This window comes from Ursus americanus, chromosome 36 (genome assembly GCF_024610735.1).
Source record: "Ursus americanus isolate L20-20 chromosome 36, mUrsAme1.1.p, whole genome shotgun sequence".
In the NCBI taxonomy this organism is placed as follows: Eukaryota; Metazoa; Chordata; class Mammalia; order Carnivora; family Ursidae; genus Ursus; species Ursus americanus.
This window is the reverse complement of record NC_142162.1, coordinates 11,503,888-11,516,741: the sequence shown is the minus strand read 5'-3', so window position 1 is coordinate 11,516,741 and position 12,854 is coordinate 11,503,888. Positions and strand designations below refer to the sequence as shown.

At 33.4% G+C, this 12,854-nt stretch overlaps 1 protein-coding gene across 7 annotated transcripts in view; it reads left to right on the top strand.

The window, feature by feature from the left end:
- Positions 1-12,854, top strand: part of ZNF280D (zinc finger protein 280D) — a 297,062-nt gene that overhangs the window by 278,134 nt on the left and 6,074 nt on the right. The window lies entirely within an intron of this gene.

The following is a 12,854-nucleotide window of genomic DNA, read 5'->3' as shown; positions in this document are numbered from 1 at the left end:
TGGGATAAATTCCTCAGTCTTAACATCTATCTAATTCTTCTGGTATGTAATTTTCTGTTGTTTGTAATCATTGATGTTTTATATTTTTCATACAAATATTTATGTACACCTATTTGATTGTTAAATGTTTATTATGTTTAACTGTATGTCTTAATTAAAAATAAATATACAGAAAATGTATACCAAAAAAAATTTTTTTTTAAATATGGATTCTAAAAGGTCAAGTAGCTCATTGTTCAGAAGATGAAAAACACATGCAAAAATTGATCAGAATTATAGGGCACTGTAACAGGTTAGGCTGGAAAAACACAATTTTTCAGCCACTGAAAATTAGAAGTCTTTAATATTGACACTATTAGAATAGAATTACTATGAAATTCAGAGTTAAAGACTTCTCTCTGAATTGTGAGGAAAAGATAAAGAAAATGTAATGTTAAAAGTCTCAGAAGCTAGTGAACATAAGCATGAGCAAAAAAATAAGATGTCTTTTGAAATAAATTTAATTCTTCATTGTGGCCACCTATCTCTAATATAATAAAAATGCTTTTAATAGAGTATGGGCCTATCCAAGGACAAGATGCAGATTTTAGAGTATCTATTTTACATGATGGATGAAAATTTTCAAAAGATGAGTCTTTGGGGGAAAAAAAAGGTCTAATGTTGAGTTGATTCATTGTGACTAGCTTGTTTATACCACAGAATCCTTATTTTTGTTTCCCATGCATACTTTTTAGCAATAATAACAAAATAATTAAATTTTTGCAACTCAAAGTGCTTTCAAAGATTGGAAAAATTTGAAAAGAATTTGTGATCACAAAAATTCCATATTTCACCTTGATGCTTTTTAAAATTGGAAGTATTTTTAAACATATATTCAAACTGGTAGTTTAATAGATGATGCTTTACAGAGTGTGATAAAATATGTATCACTGATTTTAAATGTGTGTTTTATACAAAAATTATATATCTCTCAGAGGATCATAGGAAACTATTGGGAGCCAAATGCTGGCATGTTTCTGGATTCACTTGAACTTATAGGAACTTATAATCATATAACTAATCATTAAAAGGATTCTGTGTTTTATTTGTCTAGTAAAATTTTTTTTAAATGTGTAATCCTATTAGCAAATCATGTTAAATCTGAAATACTACGGAGAATAAAAGAAGCAAAATATATTTCCTTACTCTTTGTAAACCAGATATAGTCCATTATGAATGAGTAAATGTGTCTGATTATTAGTTATATTTACATTAAGAATAATATGGTAAGGGGAGAGCTTTATTTGACTTGATTGAAATGAAAGAAAAAACTGGACAATTATATCTCAGAACTGTTTTTGTTTTAAAGAATGAGTAGATATGATCTAGCTTATGAAATTATCAATAAGTTAGAAAGAGATTATATTTACATAAAAATTGTCTTGCCCAGGGTATGATAATGAGGCAGATATGGCAGATGTATACAAGAGTGTACAAGCCAATATTTCTCCCAAAAAATAATTATGCCAAATTTGTGCTTTGCTCAGCTCATAATAATAATTTAATATAAAAAAATGCCTCACCTGTGAATTTAAATATGATTGTCTTTTTTAGTCTTAGGGAAAGGATATCTATTTTGGGAGTGGGGTAATTCAACAAGCAGATGGAATAGTCTTGTCTATTCTAGAAACAAATTAAAATCAGAGATATAGGCATCAAGATTAAATGCACTTGAGACACTTTGCATACAAATTAAAGATGTTTATCAAATATGAAAAGATATAATATCAAATGTCAAAATTATGTTGAACTCAAAAGCATCTTGGTACAAATATATTAGATTTTTACACAAATTATCTGTCTGGGATGATATTTTGAACAAAGTGGCAAAAGTTAATAAAACTCTATAATCAGAAAAATGACCATAAATAAAGCTGTGTGCTTAATAAAAGGCCTGTCCCTTTGCTTAGAGAAAGAAAGAAAGAAAGAAAGAAAGAAAGAAAGAAAGAAAGAAAGAAAGAAAGAAAGAAAATAATTTTAAAAATGTGTTCAGTGAATATAAAACTTGAGCAAGAGATGTAGATATTCACATGAATTTCAAAATTAGACAAAATAAAAGAAATTAGAAATGCATGAAAGAAAGAAAATAATTTTAAAAATGTGTTCAGTGAATATAAAACTTGAGCAAGAGATGTAAATATTCACATGAATTTCAAAATTAGACAAAATAAAAGAAATTAGAAATGCATAAATCAGGGAGTGTGAGAGTATTGATAATTATAGGGAAAGTGCTTATTGAATAGACTTTAAGATTATAAATGTACTAACTTCATATTTGAAATATATACGTGAAAAATTAAGTGAAGTGTATTCAGATTTTGAATTTTTAAGCCAGAAAAAAGTTATTTTCTATATTGACATTGATTTACAAGAAGCAGCCACTGACTCGTTCTTAAATATCCTAACAAGTTAAGTTCATAGAAATTTCATGTAGAATAGGTTATCACAGTATTTACAAATTGTCATATTAAATTAAGAATTGTATTTGGGTCCTCTAAAACTGATTAGCAAGGTGTTAATCAAAATATTAAAACAATAGTAGCCACAGTAGCATCCTGTGAAAGATGTTTCAGTAAGCTGAAGTTAGTTTTAAATTATTTAAAATCGTCACTTGGTCAAGAGAAATGGGTAAACATGACAATTTGCTTATTTGAAAGCAAGGCAGGAAAAGAACTAGATTTGAAAATATTGCTGTGTTTGCTTCCCTTAAAGCCAGTAAAGTGAAATAATAAATTCTGGTTTTGGTAGAAATGTTTAAACTTAAATTACTTTCATTAGTTCAATACACCTACTTTTTACTTTTCAACTGATGCGTTGGGGGAAAAAAATTCTGGGATTCTGGGAAAATGAAAGAGTAGAAAGCACCAGGAATCTATTTTCCCACCCAGGCAACAGTTGTAGTGGCAGAATCTGTCTGCTGTAACTACAGGCATACCTCACAGGTGTTGCAGGTTTGGTTCCAGACCACTGCAACAAAGCAAATACTGCAATAAAGCAAGTCAAATGAATTTTTTGGTTTCCCAGAGCATATAAAAGTTATGTTTACACTATACTATAGTCTATTAAGTATGCAATAACATTGTATCTAAAAGAACAAAGTACATAACCTTTATTAAAATTATTCTGTTGCCAAGAAATGTTAACCATCATCAGAGCTTTTAGCAAGTAATAATATTTTCCTGGTAAAGGGTCTTGCCTCCACGTTGATGGCTACTGGCTGATCAATAGAACTTTTTTCAAAATTGGAGTCAGTCGTCTTAAACTCTGCCACTGCTTTATCAATGAACTTTATGTAATATTCTGAATCTTTTGTTGTCATTTCAACAGTCTTTACAGCATCTTCACCAGGAGTAGATTCCATCTCAAGAAACCACTTTTTTGTTCATCCATAAGAAGCAACTCCTCAACCATTAGTTTTATTATGAGATTGCAGCAATTCAGTCACTTCTTCAGGCTCTACTTCTAATTCTAGTTCTCTTGCTATTTACACCACACCTGCAGTTACTTCTTCCACTGAAGTCTTGAACCCCTCAGTCATCCATAAGGGTTGAAATCAACTTCTTCCAAACTCCCATTCATGTTGATATTTTGAACTCTTCCCATGAATCATGGATGTTCTTAACGGCATCTAGAACGATGAATCCTTTTCAGAAGGTTTTCGGTTGACTTTGCACAGATCCATCAGAAGAATCACTATGTATAAGCAGCCATAATCATATGAAATGTATTTCTTAAATAATAAGACTTGAAAGTCGGAATTACTCTTTGGGCCAGGGCTGTAGGATAGATGCTGTGTTAGCAGGCATGAAAACTTCATTAATCTTACTGTACATCTCCATTAGAGCTCTTGGGTGACTGGGTACATTGTCAATGAGCAGTAATATTTTGAAAGGAATTTTTTTTTCTTTTTTTTTTTCTGAGCAGTGGGTCTCAACAGTGGGCTGAAAACATTTAGTAAACTATGTAGTAAACAGATAAGCTGTCATCCAGGCTTGGATGGTGCCAGGGTTGCCATATATCTTCAACTTGTAAAATAAAATGCAGTATCTGTGACGTGCAATAAAATGGAATATTCCTGTATTTTGGAATTCTAGAGTCTGTTGAATGCCTGCAACTTCCAGGGGAAGACTTGGGTGGTATGTTGCAATTAATATCGGTCAATTTAAGCATTCAGCACAGTAGCAGCTGCCCATCCCCTACCCTCAGCCACATGGCAGGCAGCTGTGCACATGTTCCTGGAACAGCGTGCACACAGCTTATGGGACCAGAGTGGCCAGAAAGGATACTGGCCTCCAAATATTGAGGATCTGTGCCGTTGTCACTAATTGATGCTTCTCACCATAGCATTCCACAGAAGTGGGCACATTGAAGTTACACCTCTCCTCATTGTTGTAAGCCACTCCCTTTATAACTGAAGTGACTTCCAGGGGATTTAAAGGTACAGTGCCCTTTTATTCCCCTTAATTTTTTGCTTTTTCCCCTTTCAGGAGCCTGACATTAAAGATTAGGACATTCAAAAACAATCACATATATGAGTTAAATTAGAAAGTGGTTGTACTTGCCCAGAGAAAAGCTCAGAATAGACCTGAGAAGACCTGAGGTTTACGTCTCCCGTTGAACCCAGGAACAGAGACAGCCTACAACAATCAAAAGAAACAAAAACAATAACAAAAACAGCAGACACTGGGAAGGGGGATAATCTAACTTCCAAAGTTACTACATTATTAGTTTCAAATGTCCAGTGTTCAACAAAAAAATCACAAGATATACAAAGAAACAGGCAAGTATGACCCATTCAAAGGAAAACACTCAATAGAAACTGGTCCTGAAAAAGACCTAATGGCAGATATACTAGACAAAGACTTTAAAACAACTATTATAAAGATGCCCAGTGAAAAAAGGAATATGTGGGGAAAGTCAAGAAAACAGTATGTTAACAAAATGGAAATATTAAAGAGAAAGAAAACCTGAAAAGAAACCAAAAAGACATCCTGAAATGTACATTAACTAAAAATGAAAAATTCATTAGGGAGAGTCAAAGACAGATCTGAGCAGACAGAAGAAAGAATCAGCAAACTTGGAAGACAGGACAATGGAAAGTATTGAGTCTAAGGAACAGAGAAGAAACAGATTGAGGAAAAGTGAGCAGAGCCTAAGGCAGTTGGGGCCCACCATTAAGCAGTCCAACATACGTATTAAGGGAGGCCCAGAGAATATTTGACAGAGACAAAGACAAAGACATAAAGAAATAATGACTGAAAACTTCCCAAATTTGATGAAACACATGAATGTAAACATCAAGAAGCACAGTGAATTCCAAATAAGATGATCAAAGAGACCCACTGTAAGATGCATTATAATCAAACTCTCAAAGGACAAAGAACTTTGAAAGCAGCAAGAGAAACAAATCATCACATGCAAGGGAACCTCAATAAGATTATCAACAGAATTCTCATCAGAAACTTTCGAGGCCCAAAGGCTGTGGACCAATATATTCAAAGTGCTAAAAGAAAAAACTCAATTTTATATCTGTTAAAACTATCCTTCAAGGGATGCCTGGGGGGCTCAGTCAGTTAAGCGTCTGCCTTTGGCTCAGGTCATGATCCCAGGGTCCTGGGATCAAGTCCCCCATTGGGCTCCCTGCTCAGCAGGGGTTCTGCTTCTCCCTCTGCCTGCCACTTCCCCTGCTTATGCTCACTCTCTCTCTCTGTCTCTCTCTCTGACAAATAAATGAATAAAATCTTTAAAAAATTAAACAAACAAACAAAAAAAACTATCCTTCAAAAGTGAGATATTCTGACCTAAAACCTAAGAGTTTGTGACCACTAGATCTGCCCTGCAAGAAATGCTCAAGGGAGTCCTGTATGGTGAAATGGAAGAACAGTACACAGTAACTCAGAGATATATGGAGAAATAAATATCTCAATAAAGGTAAGTACATGGGCAATTATAAAAACTAGTATTATAAGAATGCTTTGTAAGTATTTTTTGTTTTCTACATGAATTAAGAGATAAATTCATTAAAAATATTAGTGTAAAAGCTAGCATTACTTTAACTTCGATTTTTACCTCCAAATATTGTTTTCTACATAATTGAGGAAACTAATGCACTTAAAATAATTATTAGTTCATGTCTGGGTACACAGTTTATAAAGATGTAATTTTGTGACAACGGCCTAAAGGGGTGGGGATGGAGCTGTAAAGGAGCAGAGTTTTTGTATGTTATTGAATTTAAACTGGTATAAAATCAAATTAGAGGGTGACAACCTTAGAATGTTAAATGTAATTCCCATAGTAACCATACACAAAGGAAATGAAAAAAGAATTTAAACATTTCATCACAATCAACTAAACAAACACAGTCAATAGTGGAGGAAATGAGTGCCAAAAAAAGTTAGAAGGCATATAAAAAATAACACAATGACATATATAAGTTCCTCCTTATCAGTAATTAATTGAAATGTAAATGGATTAAACTCTCCCAATTGTAAGACAGATGTTGGCAAAATGGATAAAAACACAGGATCCAACTGCATGCAGTCAACAGGAGACTCACTTGAGATCTAAAGACACAAGTTAGGGATGCCTGGGTGGCTCAGTTGATATTCTGCCTTCGGCAGGGTCCTGGAATTGAGTCCTGCATTGGGCTCCTTGCTCAGTGGGGAGGCTGCTTCTCCCTCTGCCTGCTGCTTCCCCATGCTTGTGCTGTCTATCTCTTTCTCTGGCAAAAAAGTAAATAAAATCTTTTTTAAAAAATAAAATTAAAAAAATAAAGACACAAGTTAAAATGAACGGATAAAAAAGATATTCCATGCAAATAATAATCAAAAGAGAACATGGTTGTTTTTACTAATATCAGACAAAATAGACTAAGTGAAAAAAGATTACAAGAGAAAAAGGACATTATATATTAATAAAAGGTTCAATACAGCAAGAAGATATAACAATTATAAATATTTATATAACTAATGACAAATCACCTAAATATATGAAGCAAAAACAGAGAATTGAAGAATTGACTGTTCTACAATAACAGTTGGAGTCTTCAATACCCCACTTAAAATAATGTATAGAACAATCAAATGTAAATAAGGAACTAGAGGACTTAATAAGCCAACTATATTTAGCAGACGTTTAGAGCTAGATTTAACTCTACCCAGAAACAGCAATTAGTCAAGAAAAAGAAACAAAAGGCAACCAAATTGGAAAAAAAAGAAAGTAAAATTACCCTGTTTATGCAGAAACCCAGAAGAGTCCACCAAAAAAAAACCCCAAAACCAAAACAAAGCCCTCTTAGAACTAATAAATGAATTCAGCAAAGTAGTAGGATACAAATTCAACACACAAAAAATAAGTTGCATTTGTATACACAAGGAACAGTCTGAAAAGGAAATTATAAAAATAATTCCTTTTACAGTAGCATCAAAAAGAATGAAATAGGAATTACCAAGGGGATGAAAGACTTGTAAAATAAGAGTGTAAAACCTTACTGAAAGAAATTAAAACATAAATAAATGGAAACAAAACTTATGTTCACAGATTAGAACACAATATTGTTAAAATGTTCATACCACCCAAAGCAATCTACAGATTTACTGCAATCTGTACAGAAATCCCAAAGGCATTTTTTAAAACTTTTATAGAAATGGAAAATCACATCCTAAAATTTATATAGAATCTCATGGAACCTCAAATAGCTAAAACCATTTTGAAAAAGAAGAGCAAAACTGGAGGACTCACACTGATTTCAGAACTTACTGCAAAGCTACAGAAATCAAAACAGTGTAGTATTAGCATAAAAACAGACACATAGACCAGTGGAATAGAATAAAGAGCCCAGAAATAAAGCCTCAAATATAGGCAGAAATTATTTTTGACAAGGTGACTAAGACCAATGGGGAAAGGACAGTCTTTTCAATAAATGGTAATGGGAAAACTGGATATCCACATGCAAAAGAATGAAGTTGGAACCTTACCTAACACTATATACAAACATTAACTCAAATTGGATCAAGGACCTTAACATAAGACTGAAAACAATAACATTCTTAGAAGAAAACAGGATAGAAGCTTCATGATATTGAATTTGGCAATGATTTCTTGGTTATCACACCAAAGGCACAGGTAAGGAAATAAAAGATTAATTCAATTCATGAACAATTTAAAATTTTGTACATCAGATACACTATCTGCAGAATAGAAAGGTAGCCCACAAAAAAAAATATTTGTAAATCATATATCTGATAAGGGGTTAATATCCAGAATATTTAGAGAACTCCTGAAACTCAATGATACAAAAAAAAAAAATTTTTTTTTAATGGGTAAAGGACTTGAACAGACTTTTCTCCAAGGAAGATATATAAATAAGCACTAAGATGAAAAGATATGCAACAACACTAATTATTAGAGAAATGCAAATAAAAACTATGAAATATCACCTCATACCTGTTAGAATGCTACTATTAAAACAATAGAAAAGTGTTGATGAGGATGTAGAGAAATCAGAACCCTTGTGTGCTGTTGATGGGAATGTAAAATGATACAGCCACTGTGGAAAACAGTATGGCAGTTCCTCAAAAGAAAAAATACATATGATCCAGCAATTCCACTTCTGAATATACCCAAAAAAATTGAAAGCAGAGACTAAAGGAGATATTCGTACACCCATTTTCGTAGCAGCATTATTCACAATAGCTGAGACATGGAAGTAAACCAAGTATCCGTCTATAGAAGAATGAATAGGCAAGATGTGGTATACACATATAATGAATGGAATATTATTCAGCTGTGAAAAGGAAGGAAATTCTACAGTATGCTACAATGTGGATAAGCCTTGAATGCATTACACTAAATAAGATATAAGTCAGTCACGAAAAGACATACTGTATGATTCCCCTTATATGAGGTACAGTCAAAATCATAAAGAATGGAGAGTATAGTGGTGGTTGTCAGGGGCTGTGGGGAAGAGGAGAAGGTGGAGTTAATTGTTTAATTAAAGTATAGAGTTTAGTTTTACAAGATGAAAAAAGTTATGGGGATGGATGGTGTTGATGGTCACACAGCAATGTGAATGTATTTAATACCACTGAACTGTACACTGAAAAGTGGTTATGATGGTAAATTTTATGTGTATTTTACCACAATAAAAAAAAAAGAAACAAAAATGTATCTAGGGTTATGTGTTTTTCCTTTTACCTCAGGTTCTAATATGGCTTGACATAGCACTGATTTCAGCATGATTACATTGGTTTTTGAGACCTTTATGTGTGGTGAGCCAGGAAGTACTACTATGATTTATTTTCCTTTACTATGTCTTATTTTATTTTTATGGAGTTAAACAATATATATCTTGACTCATTTGTTTAGTTTTCTATACACCTAATGCTGTTTTTTAAAACAGCGGTTTATTTGTCTAATATTTGGAAGTATTTTTTCCAAAGGCGGTTTATTTGTCTAATATTTGGAAGTATTTTTTCCAAATGTTTGCACACATCAAAAGACGTTGTTGGAGAATCTGGATCTCTCCTCTCAGATCTCCTTCAGTTTAAACTAGTTGCTCTTTAACCCTGGTGCATACTTTGTTCTATCAGGATTTTCCTTTGCTACTTTCTTGTGTTGGAGGTCCTATTTTCTGAACTAGGAGTTCCCTTTTTCTTGGTTTACTTCCTATTTTGATGAGACACGTTCTCTAACAGCTCCCTCAGAAGGGGTGCATCTTTTCTCACTCCTTGCATGTTTTAAACTATATTTACTTAAAAATAGTTTGGCTGAAGTACATAGAAATCATTTTTCCCATGCAATTTTGAAGTTATTTTTGATAAGTCTGATGCCATTCTTGCTCCAGTTGCTTTGCATTTTGGTTATTTTGTTCTTTCTGGCAACTTTAATGATTATCTCTATCTCTAGTGTTTTGAAATTTCATGATGATATGTTCACCAGTCATCCTTTTTCCGTTCATCATGGTAGGCATTTAATAAGCCTTTACAATTTGGATATATATGTTTGGGGCAAGTTTTCTTGTATTATTTCTTTGGTAAAGTTTCACTTTTCTTTGTTCATTCTCTCTCTGTCTCTCCTCCTATTGATGTGACACTGTATTTCCTGCATTAACTCCTCTAAGTGTATGGTATTTTCTTTGTTGCCTTCCATCTTGTCTTTTTCATTCAATCTTTTTAAAAAGATTTTCTATACTTAATTTCTTATTTTAGTTGTCATGTATTTAATTTTGAAGCCTCTTTAGTATTTTTATTTCAATTTTTCTCTTCATAATTTTTGTTCTTGTTTAATGGATGTAATACATCTTATACTTCTTTGGGGATATTAAATGTTTATTATATTTTTTCCTTTTGTTCCCAGCAACGTCTCTGATGTCTCCTAGTTCCTTTCTTTATTCATATTTTGTTATTTCTGATGTTAAAAGATGTCTTCAGGGGTGCCTGGGTGGCTCAATCGGTTAAGCCTCTGACTGTTGGTTTCAGCTCAGGTCATGATCTCATGGTCATAAGATCGAGCCCTGCATCGGCCTCTGTACTCAGCACAGAGTCTGCCTCAGATTCTCTCTCCCTCTCCCTCCAGTTCTTGCTCTTTCTCTCACTCTCAAAGAAATAATAAATAAAACCTCTAAAAAAATAAAGGATGCCTTCAGTGGTGTGGTGATCCTTGGCTGCCCATACACGAAAGAGTAAAGCACTACAGTGTTCATTGAAAACTTGTTGTTGAATGGGGACAGGGCTGCCTTATATAGTCATACAGGTTGTCCACTGCAGAACTTCAACGGGTATCATTTATATATACTCTCAAAAAGTACTAGATTTACCATATTAGAAATTAAAAATATGAAATCTAAAAAATTTGTAACTTAAAAATCAAACTAATAAACCTACTATATAGTTACATAAATAGCATATTTTTCTGAAAAATAACTATTTTCCAAAACAAGAAACTTAGTTAAAACACTGGTATCATTTTATACTTTTGCATGTCTTTGTAATGTCTAGTTAAGCAGAAGAAAACTGGTTTCTCATGTTTCTGCTTCAGTCTGTTGTGATAGTGATATGTTATTGTGGTCAAAATATATGAAGAATATCTAGCCTTACCTAGTACTTCAATAATCTTTTCAAATAATTGTAATTTTTTTTGATACCACATTAAATAGACAAGTGACAATTTTCTTAAAGGTTTTTTGCAATATAGAATCTCATTCCATATCACTGAACTTTTTATGCTTTGATACATTAAAATCTATTGGTCTGTCTGATTGGATCTTTTATTCATGCATAATTTTATAACATCGATTAGTCAATTGGAAAATATTGGTTCACTGAGTTACATAGATCTTGCAAGTTTTGACATGTTTTATGTATAATACCAAGTCATTCATTAATATTAGCATAAATCTAATCAATGGTGAATACAAGTGTTCTTAAAATTTAATACTTGCTTGAATTTTATTACTGGCAATAAGCACTATCAGTTGTTTTCTTTGATGTGATAGGCTCACTTTGTCAGTTTTCAAGAAAATATCTCCTAAATAACCAAGTCTAAATATTCATAGTTTGACAGCCATCCTTTAAAATAAAAATGATGTTCTGTGGAAAAAATTGTGTCAAAGTTCAGCTTGCAACTCAGTCATAGACCCAAGTGTTTCAGTACACAACAGCAGTGCTTTATGCATACTTCCTTTTTTATCACACAGAATATGCAAAAGATACAAACGCCAAGATCGGTATTTAATAAAGTGAATTTTACTGCTGGTGTTTGCCAGTGAAGAATACAGTGATTACTAGTATAGTTTTGGTTTGATGCCACTGCCTTGATTCATGTTAAGATGCCAGCATGTTTACTCACTACTGCTTTTGTACCAAGAGTTTTAATTTCACCTGCCTCCTGAAAGTGTCTTGGAGGCCCGAGGTGTCTGTGAAACACACTTGGAGAACAGCTGCCATGGATTATAATGTGAAGGTTAGTCAGTCCTCTTGGATTAGCACTCTGGACAACCTGCACAACCTGTATGGGAATTGTTTAGACTTCACCATAGGAAAATCCGATGCTGAGCTGACAGATTCTTTGGTGAGGAGGATGCTTTCAAGGTCATTATGGGAAACCTTGTCTGTCGAGGCTGATAATTTTCTCCAAAGAAGAATCTTCTAGATGCCAGCTGTTGGTGGTAAAGAATGATTCCTCCAGCCGCTGGCATTCTGGGCGCCAGGAAGGGAGAACTATGGAGACCTTTATTCAGTTTGTGGACTTTGACTAAATTTTTCTGTTTTCTCCCAGTAATTCATGGCTTCCCTTTGCCATTCCTGGTGTTCACAAGTCTAAATTGTCTCTAGTTCAGAAAGTTAACCTTTAGCCTCTGTGGTAGGAGAAAGGTTAGGTGTCTGTTGTGTGAATTAGGGAAAGAGCATTTAGATTTCTCAGCAGTCCTCGTGCTTCATTTTTATTTTTTACATACTGGGTCATGTACTGAATTCCTTCAAATACCAGATTGCTTCAGTTCTCTGGGCAAGTTGATTCTCTTCTCCTTGCACTTACCTACTCAGATATTGAGTTGTAACTTCCTCCATGTTGCAAGGTCTACTTCTCCAGCCACTTTCCATCTAAAAATTTATTGACATCTCATTGACAATTAGCATGCTTTGGTGCTTTCTTGGTCTTTATGAATGAAAATGTTTTATGTCTTTGCCTCATTTTAGCAGGGTTTTAGGAGAGTAAAAAAAAAAAAGAAATGTATGTGATTAATACACCATTATCAATGTCACAGGCCTCAGTCAATCACTGTAGTAGTTAAGAGCTAGACCTGGATTTGAGTCTTC